Here is a 13,764-nt window from a genome sequence, read left to right as displayed (position 1 = left end):
ATACCTTTATGATAGTTATTTATAGATTACTAATACTTCATTTATTTCTGTTTATTCTGATACATTATCTTCAAATCTTGATTTAGAAACATTATTAACTAGACTATATTGCAAGGATAACTTCTCTAGGATTATTTATCCTATTAACAAAAGTGCAGAGGAAACTGAAGAGAGGTATATGTTGAGAAGAGGACAGCTCCAGCAGTCCGATAAGTCTGATAAGAGCCTTCCTGGTATTATCATTGTCTAACCTAAGTGGCAGAGGGCAGATCATTTAGTATCTCTTGGTGCTTCATTTTCTTGAAAGCCAACAGGGACAGTGAGGGCCTTAAGGATATCCTTCTGAGAAGAGAAAGTCAACATTACCTGTGAAAAAGTCAGATCACCTAACAGACTAAACAGAAAGGAAGAAGACAATTGTAGCCTTTTAGATTAGAAGGAAGTGATGGTATTGCCAAAGTGCATCAGCCTAGGCAACAGAAAATTTAATTTTTATTGCCAGTTCTATCATGGAACAGTTTTTACATTTTTTCTTATTCACCCACTGTCTGTCTTGTTTCTTTGCAGACTATCCAACTATATTTGAGGTCTCACACAATGGTGTACTAGCTTCTTGAAGTCCCTGTCAAAAATTAAGCAACTTGAAAGCTTCTGATGGTTAAATGAGGAAACACTGAAGATACTGTCCTGTCTGGGAAAGGCATTGTATTAAGACAGAATAGGCCAAAGTGGGAACATTTTGTGGGATGGAGATGGAAGATCTGCTCCAAGCATTCTAATGAGGGATGGCTACAAGATCAGACCAAGAAATAGTTTTTAATGTGACAGAATTTTGGAGTTTAATGGAGTCAAAGATATAAAACCTGTATTTGTCTTCCAGTAGGAGAAGAGAAACACAAGTCTACAATATACTTATATTAGCTTGTTTGGCTTTGACATAATTGAAACATAAAAAATCAATTGTTACTGATACTTTTTGCCTCCCAAATGAATGCTTTAAGCACAGAGATAAAAAATTTCTAGTAATAATTACGCATTCCATTGAAAACCACTCTTACTGCGCATCCTGACTGCTTCCATATTCTGAATATCACATTTCTCAGTTAGAATCTGATTTTGCACTGAAGAAAAAAAGAATGCAGTAATCTTTCCTCCTTCTTTTTAACCCTTTTGTTTATGAAGTGGATCAGATCCTGTGAGGTCCAGGAGAATTCTGGCACTGACAATAAGACTACATGTGCACAATTACTACTGTCATATTATGCTCTAAGAGATGTGCATGTCATTTTCATGTACTTAAGTAAAATATTTTTTCAAAAATAATTTTGGTCGTCTTGCTTCTGTAGCATTTAAATGCATGTATTTAAGTGTACGATCTGACAATCATGGATTTTTCTTTGAAATGTCTTACTCATGGTACAGAGTAAGAAATTGTACAGTGAAGGTCTCCCTCTACCTGTTGTCAAAAGTAGATTGAATTATTGCCCAGATTCTCTAGAATAGACAGAAATATTGCCTGAATTATTTGGAACCAGAGCCCAGGCTAATCTTGTACCCTTTCAGAGGACTTACCATTACCGTTATTTTTGGTAGGACACCAAACATTAAAAGCCATATCTCTTTTCTGTTGTTAGACAACTTCCCTCTCTCTAATTGTGTAGTTTATCCTTGCGCAACTACAGATATCAAAGAAAAGGCTGTGAAAATGCTCAGGTTTGCAAACCTAGGGAACTGATAACTGACTTAGTGCTAATAGGAAAAGAAAAAATATTTTGCAACATTTCCGTTCCATAGTTTTGTATTCTCAGCCAGAACATGAATTCTTATCCAGTCCCTAGTTCAAGCTCTACTAAGGAGGTGTTTCAGAATAAAGGTGGAGCACAAGAAGAGGGCTGATTCCTATTAGGAGAATTTATAGGTGAAAACTTAGAAGGAATAGAAAAGACTACTAATGGGACTTCCAGATCTGTTGCAGCTGGACTTGGTAACTGCAAATCATTTAAGATCTGTTAGGAAAAAATTGGGGATGGGGGGATTGTTTTTGTTGTTTTATTTTATTATTTCATCATCTGGCTTGTGCCCTGTTAATGTGACTCTCTGTGAGAGAGGTTAATTGGAAAAAAAAATTTTCTCAAGTGCTTAGCACATTGGAAGCTTGACTCATATCACGGACAGCATAAGAAAGATCAGGCCCTTCCTTTATTTCACTTCTGTTACCCTAACTTTAGGGTCTACCTCTTGATAAATAAGAAAATAGCACAAGAGTAGCACTTCTCATGGTCTGCTAAAGCTGAAAAGAGAGTCAATGTGCATCTTGCTAATTGTATATGAACACTTCAATGAAGCTTAAAATATCCCTAAGTCTCTCTGAATCCAAATGTGATATATCTATATATCTATAATGTTATACACGTGCTGAAATGTAGCATTTCTTTGTATTTTTCTCTTCTTTTTTCTGAGTAGGGTTATGCTTTACTATCTGCTTTTGTCTACAAATGTAATTCCTGGTATTATTAAGACTGAAAAAATATGCTTAATTTGATGTTGCTCTCTGCAGAAATATAGCTCCTTTCAGGTATGAGTAACTGATCCAAAGCTGTTTAGCAGTTTAACTGTTCTTAACATATCACCATTACATTTCCCAAATGCAAAATCGATACATTTGGTCTGTGTTCTTTCAGATATGTTATCAAGGGAGGGGAGATTTCTTGTGTATTTGTTCATTCATTTGCAATTGCATATACATGCACATTTTTATTTAAGTGTAATAGGATGGCACTAAAACTAAAAAAGGAAAAGAGAGACCTGGTTAACTTTCACATTACTATTGCAATGGACATCTTGCATAGCAGCGTTGTGTTTACACAGTGTAATGACTTATACCTGCAAGTAAACTGTAACAATGTTTAAGCCAGTACTAACAGAAAAATAACAACCGACTGACTTTGGAAACCCATAGAATAGTGTTAGTGAAACAAAGATCTTTCCTGTTATATTTATTTTCATAGTATTATACAGAAATAATGTGTTTTGTCCAAATCAGAGGTTATCTGTTCCATTAAAAGGCTTCTGCTTTGTTGTATTAATACAGAATTATTTCCAAAAAGCACCCTGCCCACACTGCTAAAAACATGACAGGTGATTTGAAGAATGCTACCAATAATCCATAAAGACTTGTCTTTGTGGTTATTTTATTTTTTTTCATTAAAAAATAGATAAACCACAGACAGGTTTGTATACAATATAGATATTTTACTGATGTCCTTCTTAGTAATTTCATTGTTTGCATGTGTAGTCTTCTGTATAAGTTGCGTTCTAAATACTATGTTTATGGATGTTTTCTAGGTAACTATAAGCTTTTCTAGTTTACTGTACTAAAATTCACTTGTAGCATCAGAACAGAATGCTCACGTAGAGAAGTAGGAGGGCAGATAATTTATAAAAACAATACAGTTTTAGTAGATACCAGAATGTGTGTGCTCTGGAGTAACTGCAATGAATGAAAGAATGGGTAGTTGATTCTCTGGAGACAGCTATGTGCTTACAGCTTTCAATAGCTGGAAAAGAATATGTGTTGGGGTTAAAACGAGATGGCAGAAACTCAAAGAACTCAAACAACTTCCTTGAGTTTTTTCCATCACAATAGATCAAAGAAGTTTATAACAGCAGTCAGGGCACTGCAAGGCATTGCTGAGACTGCATGGAGAATTAGAGTAAATGGTGTTATTGCCAGAGCAGGAGCTGCAGCTGGTATGAACATTACTGAATGGAATGGAGGTTTACTTTTAGAAAAGTAAAGTTTTGGACTGGGTACTGCTCTGTTGAATGTCATTTTCTTAATGCATATAACTGAGAAATATTTTGCTTTTTCTTCATGAACAGCCTTTTGTTACTAGCACTATGTATGTGTTCCTTCACAGCACCTAGGCTGTTTGACCTTCGCTTCTTTATTACCACCACCTCTCTCTACAGTTTATCGCTATTCTTTTCCTGTTGTTTTGATTTGTTGGTTTGGTTTGGTTTGGTTTGGTTTACTTAGACACCATTTTATGTTGTCCATCCTTTCATGTTGTCTTTTTGGAAAAAATCCCTCTGTGTAGGATCTGTTGTTGTATTTTTTCTGTGTGGTCTCACAGAATGACAAAATTGTTGAGATTGGAAGGTCATCTTGTCCAGCCCAACTCTGCTCAAGCAAGGTCATCTAGCACCAGTTGCCCAGGACCATGTCTAGACACCTTTTGAATATCTGGAAGGATGGAGACTCTACAACCTCTCTGCGCAACTTGTCCAAGTGCTCAGTCACCTCCACAGGACAAAAGTGCTTCCTGATGTTCAGAAGAACCTCCTGCATTTCAGTTTGTGCCCTGTCGCTAGGCACCACTGAAAAGAGCCTGGCTCTGTCCTCTCCCTTCAGGTATTTGTGTACATTGATAAGATCCCTGATGAGCCTCTTCTTCTCTAGGTAAAGAGTCCCAGCTCTCTCAGCCTTTCCTCATATGCGAGGTGCTCTAGTCTCTTCATCATCCTTATGGCCCTTTGTTGGACTGTCTCCAGTATGTCCATGTCCTTCCTGTACTGAAGAGCCCAGAACTGGACACAGCACTCCAGGTGTGGCCTCACCAGTGTTGAGTAGAGGGGAAGGAACCCCTCCCTTGACTTGCTAACAATACTTTGCCTAATGCAGCCCAGGATACCATTAGCCACCTTTGCAGCAAGGGCACATTGCTGGCTCATGTTCAGCCTGGTGTCCTGCAGAACCACCAAGTCCTTTTCTGCCAAGCTGCTTTTCAGTTGGTCAGCCCCCAGCATATACTGGTGCCTGGGGGACTCCACACTTCACCTTGCTGAACTTCATGAGGTTCCTCTCAGCCCATCTCTCCAGCCTGTTGAGGTTCCTTTGGATGGCAGTATGGCCCATCAGCCACTCCACCCAATTTGGTGTCAGCAGCAAACTGGCTGAGGGTACACTCTACCCCATCATCCAGATCACAAAGGTGTTAAACAAGACTGCACCTGAAACTGATCCCTGGGATATACCGCTAGCTAGTGGGCTCCAACTAGACTTTGTACCTAGGTGCCTAGTAGATTCATGGTCACTTAATGAATAAATAATAAAAATTTAAAGTACTGACATGCATTCAGTCATTGTAAAAGAACACTACTAAGATTTTGGATTCAAGCTTGCAGAACTTAGTGAATGCTAAAATTACGTGCTTATCGTGCAGCTAACGTGTTGTGCTGCATAAGAATCATGTTATTTTTCTATATTATTGTATTGAAGTTATATATTTATTAATTAACAACAATTCTGCTTTCAGTGTCTTTATTCAATGTAGTTTACGGCTTTGTTTGAGGTACACTTTTCAAATCCTGCTTTTGCATTACTTTCTTAAGGTCTTCTGTAGTGCTTAACATTATAATAGCTGAATATTTTCCAATTATTAGCTTATCTTCTTAGTAAGTGTCTGATGTGGGGCCATGATATTTACTCTTTCCCACAAAATAGAATTTCAGGCATAGAGGGAGACCATGGTTAGAAGTACAAGCTGACTTAGTGACAAGACACAAAGAACCAGACTTCATTTTTGTATTTTTCCTCTTATTATGGTACAATGTGTGCTGAAACTCTGAATGTTCAGCACCTCTTTATATTAGGTCTTCAGTCAGAAATTTAGAAATAATAGGACATAACAGGAAAACACCCATGAAAGAAATATGGTTCAAGTGACATGTTCACATCATACAGGCATAGGTGGCAGAGGATTAGATACAGTCTAGTTCAAAGGAGAATATTTTCACGGTGAAAAACTTCTATTTTCCCCTCCATTCAGCTTCATTCACTAAAATTTTCTGGCTTCTACACCATAAAAGACAATCTTTTCTAGACAACTGTTGCTGCACTGTGACTTGCCCGTGTACCAGTCCATCTTGTACAACGAGGAAGGGTACTTCTGGGATTGTATCAAGGGAGGTGGAAACTAATTAAGAGACATATGTAATAAATTGTCATCGTATATGTAGTATAATTTATTTTTTTTTAGTTTGCATTATACATAGATACAAAATTCTGTCCTTTCTTAATTTTGGAGTACTTGGGTTTTATTGTTAGGCTTCAGCATACAGTTTTAGAGAGGTCAAAAATGTATCAAACATGGAATAAAAATACAGAGAAATGGGATCGTCAGGTTCCATACAGGTCATTGGTAGATTTGAAGTCTTTAAAAACATCACATTAATCACCATTTCATGAGCTCATGAAGCAACTAATTTGCTTTCTTGCTACATGTGGGCCAACACTGAGTGGAGAGAATTCCAGTAGGTTTTACAGACATTCACCAATAGTGATCCTTAGGAAAATGGGGTGTAATTCCAGGGTTTTTTTTTCTTTTCATCCTTTTTACACCTCGTCATCTTCCTACAAATACAACTGTTGGCTTCTGGGATCTCTGCCAAGTTTGTAACCAGAAATGAAGAACAAGGAACGCATCTCTGCTGTAGTCTGAGTAGGTATCGTACTAGACCTATCATTTCAGATGATAAAGCTGCCTACCTTGAAGACAGAGGTGGCAAAAAGCAACCCCACGGTCCCTGGTAAGGTCTGTATCTCTTTCTGACTTTTGAGCTTGTGTTCTTTTTTCTATTATTTTTTTTCCTTTTCTTCCCACCCCTTCACCCCAGGTTTCCTTGTTCAGTCTCCATGAATTTTTGTCTTTACCCCTATTCTGCCACTGTTTGTTTCTTCTTGCTTCTTTATCAGAATATGTCTTCTTTTTTTTTTTTGCTGGCCAAGAAGAATACATCCTCCAGCCTCCATTCCTTCTGTTCCTACTACTCTTCCTTTATTTTAATGCTCCTTGACCTAGTCTGTCCCCATCGGTAAGCTTCTCTGACTCAAAAGGCTAGCTGTACCCTGTGGAGTTTCACATTCTGCCTTCAAAGCATGAAGGTTGTTTTACTCCTGTGAGAAAATTCCAGCTGTATAATTTTTCCTCGTTCTCTGAAATCTCAGTATTATTTTGGCTGAAAGGTTTTTAAATGATTTCTCCCTGAGGCAGCCCATCAGTATAGAAAATTTAATCCTAAATAATTTGTTTGGTAAATTTATAAGCAACAATAAAAGGACTCTTCTAATGGGAAGTATTAGGCAGTGTTAAAAATAGGTTATGATGCCACCTTGTTTTAAAGCTACTGTCATGTCTGTGAATAAGTATATGGTTGAACAACTGTTTTGCCTTAGATATCCATATGCTATCAGTATAAAGAAATACTGGGTTTTAAATAGTTCGCTATACCAACAGAAATAAGAGATAGTGACAAAGTATGGCTTTTCTAGAGTTAAACCTTTACTCCCAAAGTTAGTTCAATTTAAGGGTGCAAGTTTGACTTGAAGTAACTATGCCTGAATAAATTAGTATATCTTTAGGATAAGATTGGTTCATTCTAGCCAAATAAAACCCTAGCAGAAATATATCAAAATACTGTGCAGAAAAGGAAGTAAGCACACATTCAGTGACTCTGAAGTTCTTGTTCCTGAATAGTTCCACCAGATCATCTATTTTCTTTGACTTCAGAATTTGGCCTAGCTCTCTGTGTGTGTGCGTGTGTAAGTGTGTGTGCATGTGTAGAATAAACTTTCGTATATATACACAAATTGTCATTTAATTCCCACTTCGTGGTTGCAACTTAAATAACACAAGACAAAAACGTTGAAAGGAACCGAAGCATTTAACTTAATTTTCAACACTTAAGATTTTGTGCATCATCCAAAAAACAGTCCAGCTTTAAAGAGCTTGCTAACCATGTATGTACATTTCCACATATTTCTGTCTCCTTTCATTATAATTTAATTTGTATTTATTACCAAATTGAAAACGCAACTTTAAGATAACTTTTAGCTTTCTACTGTAGGGCCCAAGCCTAAATCTAGTATTTTAGGAAGCAGAAGCACAGTTGGTACTGCCAGAAAAGAAAGTTCCATGAACTTTACCTTAAGATCAGTGTGAAGAGATTTGCCCAAAATAACAGAATCCTATGCTTTCAGTTTTGCACATGTATATGGGTAAACTTGGAAGACAACACAGATGTCTCAATATCGTCAGTTCCACGTGGATAGCTGGGAACTACATAGTGTACTGTCAAATGGTGTCAGAGATTAGGAAGCTTGAGTTAGTTTTTGCAATCTCCTACCTTCCTGTCCTGAAAGGACTTTGGAATGAAAGTCTTTGGAAACTAGGAGAGACGGACATATGGCAATTCTAGTTTTTGTATTGATTCACCAATGGGAAAAGAAGAAGAAAAGCAATAGAATTTTTTTTGCAGATGCATTATCCATTGCACTGTGTATTTATGTCCCGTACTGTAGCCAAAGCCAATGAATTTCATTGTTGTTGCTTGAAAGATTAAAAATCTATCATGGTAGATATATTTTTCAAAGCCAAACCATTTCATGAATGAAAAGAGATTCCCCCCACCCCACCTGCTGGCATTTTGCTCCTTTGCTTCTTTCTATCTCCAGATGACGCATTCATATGCTAGTATAGCACATTACTTAAATGCTAACTTGCTTATCTGCCAAAAGGTTGTGCTCAGGTGGTGGGTCATTTCTGTTCCTACTGGTGGTTGCGGATATGGGGAAATGACAGCACTTCATTACATTAGGAAGTGATACTAGGCACAGTAAGGATCTTGCCTTTCTTTTGTTATTGTCTTTTTGAATGATAGCAGCTGAAAACAATCAGGATACTTACCACTGAGCAACCTAACAACAGCCAGTGATCTACCTACTCCTGTATTAGATTTTCTAATAATGAAATAATTTTCATTGTTACTTTCTTCCTTACTTCCAAATACAACATTTTTCAGCTCCTGTTTTAAGAGAATTTGGCTTTTTTCTTTGTTTTAGGAAGACTTTTTTTACAACCAGAGAAAGTCCCTTATGACGCTTTTTAGATAGAGCAATACTGACATCCATTGGTTTAATCTTATGTGACTATTTGTTAAATCTCTCCTAACTAATGTACACATAACCCTCTACAGTATCACAATGAAAGGATTGGACTTGATATGATCCAAGGAGGATTGTGCTAAGTCCAATTTGCTGTATTAGAAACATGAAACCAACACAGATTAACTTGATGAAAAGCAACACATTGTGAAATGTGGTGTCCAAATACAGTGACTGAAATAAAATAAAAGCAAGCATCGCAAGTATCAACTGAGGAAAAAATATTAATGGGGGATTAGTAGTGATGCTGACTTTTTTTTCTAATAACCTCTGGAAATATGAAAATACCTAATATTGTATGAACCTGTCTTGTTTCATATTTATCATAAAACTGGTGAAGCACGAGGGAAAATGTTTCTAATCTGATAGCATAAGCATTTGAATGAAGAAAATGACTGCTTTCTGTGGTTTCATCTGAGCCCTCTGAGGTTGCAATTTAACTTTAGAATAGCACCATGCTATTTTTTAAAATATATATAAATTTTATAAACATTGCTTTAAAATCGCTGGTGGTATAGTAAATTGGTTATATATAATCAAGAAAAATACACCACAGAAAGTGCTGGTGTTTTCAGTGTGTATTATTAGGACAAGCTAAGCAGATGAGGCTGATTACCTTAGGCTTCAAAAACAGAGAACCATTCTGTCAGCGAAGGGAGGGCGACAGGCTTTAACAAAAAAGCTCTCCGTTTGCTGTACCCTCCCACCGCATTCACTTGCAAATCACTGTGTGCCTGGAAAAGCCTGCGCTTCCTTAGTCTCCAGCCTTCCCAGGGTAAGTGCTGCGGCTCCAGCAGCAGCGCCTCTCTCCCGCTCTCGTCCTCGGAGGGAGAGTGAGTGTGTGCGTGTCTGTGGATGTTGCGTGTGTGTGGTGGTGTTTTTTTTTTTTTTTTTTTTTTTTGTTTTTTTTTTTTTTTTTTAAACAGGAGCTCTGAATGAAAGCCAGTCAGAGGGAGAGCTCCCCCTTAGCTTTGGTTCCCGGCTGTCCAGAGTTAAGTGATGCTGGGAGCAAAAGCCTGAGTTAGACCCAAGTAGGATCAGTCTTAGAAAATAACAGGAGAAAACAAACAAAAAAAGGACTCTAGTAGCTCGTTTTTCAGTTTGGTTGGGGTGGACACTACTTCACTTTCTCAGAAGCAGAATAAAAGGTAGGAGCCTTTCTTGTTTTTATTTCCTTAAGCTCTTTGTAGTTGTTGTTATTATTATTATTATAACATGAATAGTATGGTGTTTAATGCAGTGTATAGAATTGTTCTACTCTACACAACTTTTTACATTTTATAAATATGCTTCAGGAGTAATGAGATAGGGAAAGGAATTAACTGCTCTGTATTCTCTCCTCAAAGTAAACTGATACCATATTTATTCATCACTGAAACACTAAGCATTTTATAATTTTTTTTTTTGTTTTCTCCTAGTAAGCAGGCTATCTTTTGAGCAATAGTTTCCATCTGTATTCAGTTCTTGCAAATTCAGTTGGGGGAACAATACTACTTGAATTGAAAAAAGCACAATGTTTCATAGTGTAACTGTTATGAACATGGCATGAAACATACATGTATGTGCTCTCACTTTCTTTATACCACTGCAAGTCTGTTACAGCTTTCACTGCTATTCGTGCTGCCCTGAATTGAATTTCATAATAATTTTACTTACTCAGAGCAAATGCTTCTTATGAAGGAAATCGCTGTGGAAAGGGATAGCAGGGTGGATACAGGCAATATTTCAAGTGTCTGTACAGAGCTATATACTCACAAATGAGGAAAATATTGCAAGGTTTGACATTTCAGTAAAGAGGGAGGTGGGGGGGAGAAGGAAAAGGTGTAGGGAGGAAAAATTTAGTCTGCACCTGTGTGAGCATTGATTGTCACTGCTGCAACAAAATCCATATTTGATCTGGTGTTAAATTAATGCAGCACAATGCAAGTCTAAATCCATGTTCCCAACCGCTAACTGTTGTTGTCATTGTCAGCTGCATTAGAAATTTGCAATAGTCTAATACTGTGCATGATGCTAGTTGCAGCTGTAAAAATCTAACAGTCCTTCAGCTTAAGAGAATGAGTCTGTACATGTAATCAGTGACAAATAGCAACCAGCATTTTAAGACTGACCTATCATCTCTGTTGATTCTGCACAAATGGAGCTGTTGCCTATAATCTTCATCTTTCATTTCAGTAAAAGCCTCTGTATTACCCCAACTGCATACCCATTGCTTTTAAGGTATTTTTTGAATTATACAACTTGTTGTGTATGCATCTACATATGCGTGTATAGTGTGTGCAAGGTGTGAGAAAGCAGGTTTGTAAAAAACTATGTGTCTTTTTTTTTTTTTTTTTCTTATGCTAGTAGGCTTTAAATTTACATGACGATATTACTGGAGGGGAAAGCAGGGAGTGGGAGACTGGAACACACTTTTGAATCTCTAAATCCTTTTTAAATATGCCATTTACTAGGAATATTATGAGTCTGGTACAAGCATTCTTTGTGATTTTCCAGTTACTCAAACTTTTATATTAATTGATTACTTTTTGAATGTAATAGTAGTCTGTGCTATTTTAGAAGAGGAGATGAAAGAATGAACTTAGGGAACTGAATAGGCAAGTAGAAAAGATAAGCTGTCTTTCTCAAGAGTTGAAGACAGCTATTTAGACTCAATATGGGCTTACATCAAGAGAGGAATACATCTTACGTTATAAACTGGTAACCTAGTTTGTGCCTGAGGGAGTCTTCCCATGATTTTATGTACTTTGTTAAATAAAAATATAAACGAAGAGATCATTTCTATATCAGTTTCTATTAATTTTAGTTTAGCTTTATGTCCATGTTTTCTTTGTGTGGTGTCAAGATCGTTTTTTTACACTTAAATAGGATCTTTGTAATGTCTGAGGAGTGTTGATTATAATACAGGTATTTAAACTTGAAACTGCTGCTGATGATTTGATTATTTTGTTGCTTTGAGTAGGATTGGAAAATATGCCTTGGTTGCTTGCTTTGACAATGGTTTATATTCATAATGCTTTGTAACTGTTCATGGAAAATAAAATAGCAAAATATATCTTAAAGGGACTGTATGTAGGACCTTATATATTCTTATGTGCTCTTGTTGGCTTTGCATTAGACTAAATGACTGCAGATATACTAAAACTTTGTACTTGCACGTTCTCAATAGACAAAGGATCTGTGAAGAAACTGATGAAACACTGAAATGTGCTCACAGTAGACACTGTGGTTACTGTTTTTTCTGTGCCTAGCTGTAGTTGAAAAATGCATAAAAATAACTTTATTTGTCAAAGCAAATGAGCTCATCATTTATTAAATGTAGAAAGATATTTGTAATATACACATCTATACATGCACACTAGTACAATTTCAGCTAAGGAATATAAGCTATTTTTTCATTGACAAATAATTAAATGTAAAAGGCAGAAAAGATTAATTTGAAAACAATATCTACCTCTGATTCTGAGAAAGTAATTCCCTGATCATAACGTGATTTCCCAAGGAAACATGTGAATGAAACAGAGCCTGTCTCATTTGAGTAATTATGTGCAGGTGACTTAGTTTTTATGTTTGTTAACCATATTTACAGCCAGGTTGCAGGTCAAAGTGGTATGATTTTATACTTTATTACACCACTAGGTTGCAGCACTAGTGCAGGGGGGCAAATTAAGATTGAAATATTGTTGAATGGTAGCAATGGGGTGAAGTTTCTGCCTGTTATCCTAATATTATTTTTAATTAATTCAGTATTATCCCTTGAAACCAAGTTTTTAAACACCAAGGCATCTTAATTGGACTTCACAATATGTCCTTGTCCATAGATGTGGAAAAGTCTGCTATACAGTTAATTCTTTGATGTTATGTGATAGACAGAAATGGAAGGAAAACACTGATTATCTGGGCACAATAGAAGGGTTTAAGAAACATTTTGTGTCTTAAATGAACCACATAAATATATGTACTGTATTACTGCTGTATTTGCTATGGCTTTTTAATAGCATACTAACTGAAGTATCATTTATCAAAAAGGAGGAAAATTGAGATTCAGAAATAAAACTTCTTTTCTTATGAGCAGTTTAAGTGTGCCAAAGTAAAACATTATTAAGGGTGACTTCACTGCACATAAGGATGCCATACCATGGCACATTTTCAATGGTTCTGAATAGTATGCAACTGTCAATGAAAGATCACACAAACTAAAAGTACAGTTCACTGAAACCTTGATTGACTGTGCAACACACATACTGCACATCCTGCACCCTCAAATCTACTAATGTGGACACTTGCTTTTTGAAAAATACATACTTCCTCTACCGTCCAACTTCTGTAAAAACTTGAAAGCAAGAAACAATGATATTCTGAATTCTATCTTGAACAAAATGTTCGCCAAATCTCTCTTCAGGCCAGGAGGAACTCCTGTGTTGAATGTTGCTTGCTTTTCTCTCCCTGGATTTACAGCTCTTCAGCTTTGAGACCCTCGCATGGCAGCTACCCTAATTTGCCTGTTTCTGTGGGCTTGCAGCTCTACAATAGAGCAATAGAAAATAATCCTCATCTGTGGGGAGCTGAGTATGTTGCCGTTCTTGGGCTGCATTACTGCACGCAGGAAGAATCAACTAGACCTAAACACTGTTTTTTTCTTTGTTCTGTTTTCATCTGATGGGAAGACAGAGCACCACCAAACCAAAGAGCTGTTGTCTCCTTGCTGGCTTATCAGTCTAATTTTTAGTATGTGGAGGATCTGCCAGTTAAAGCTTTAT

This window comes from Leptosomus discolor, chromosome 8 (genome assembly GCF_034619465.1).
Source record: "Leptosomus discolor isolate bLepDis1 chromosome 8, bLepDis1.hap2, whole genome shotgun sequence".
Classification (NCBI taxonomy): domain Eukaryota; kingdom Metazoa; phylum Chordata; class Aves; order Leptosomiformes; family Leptosomidae; genus Leptosomus; species Leptosomus discolor.
Note: the sequence above shows the minus strand (reverse complement) of the source record.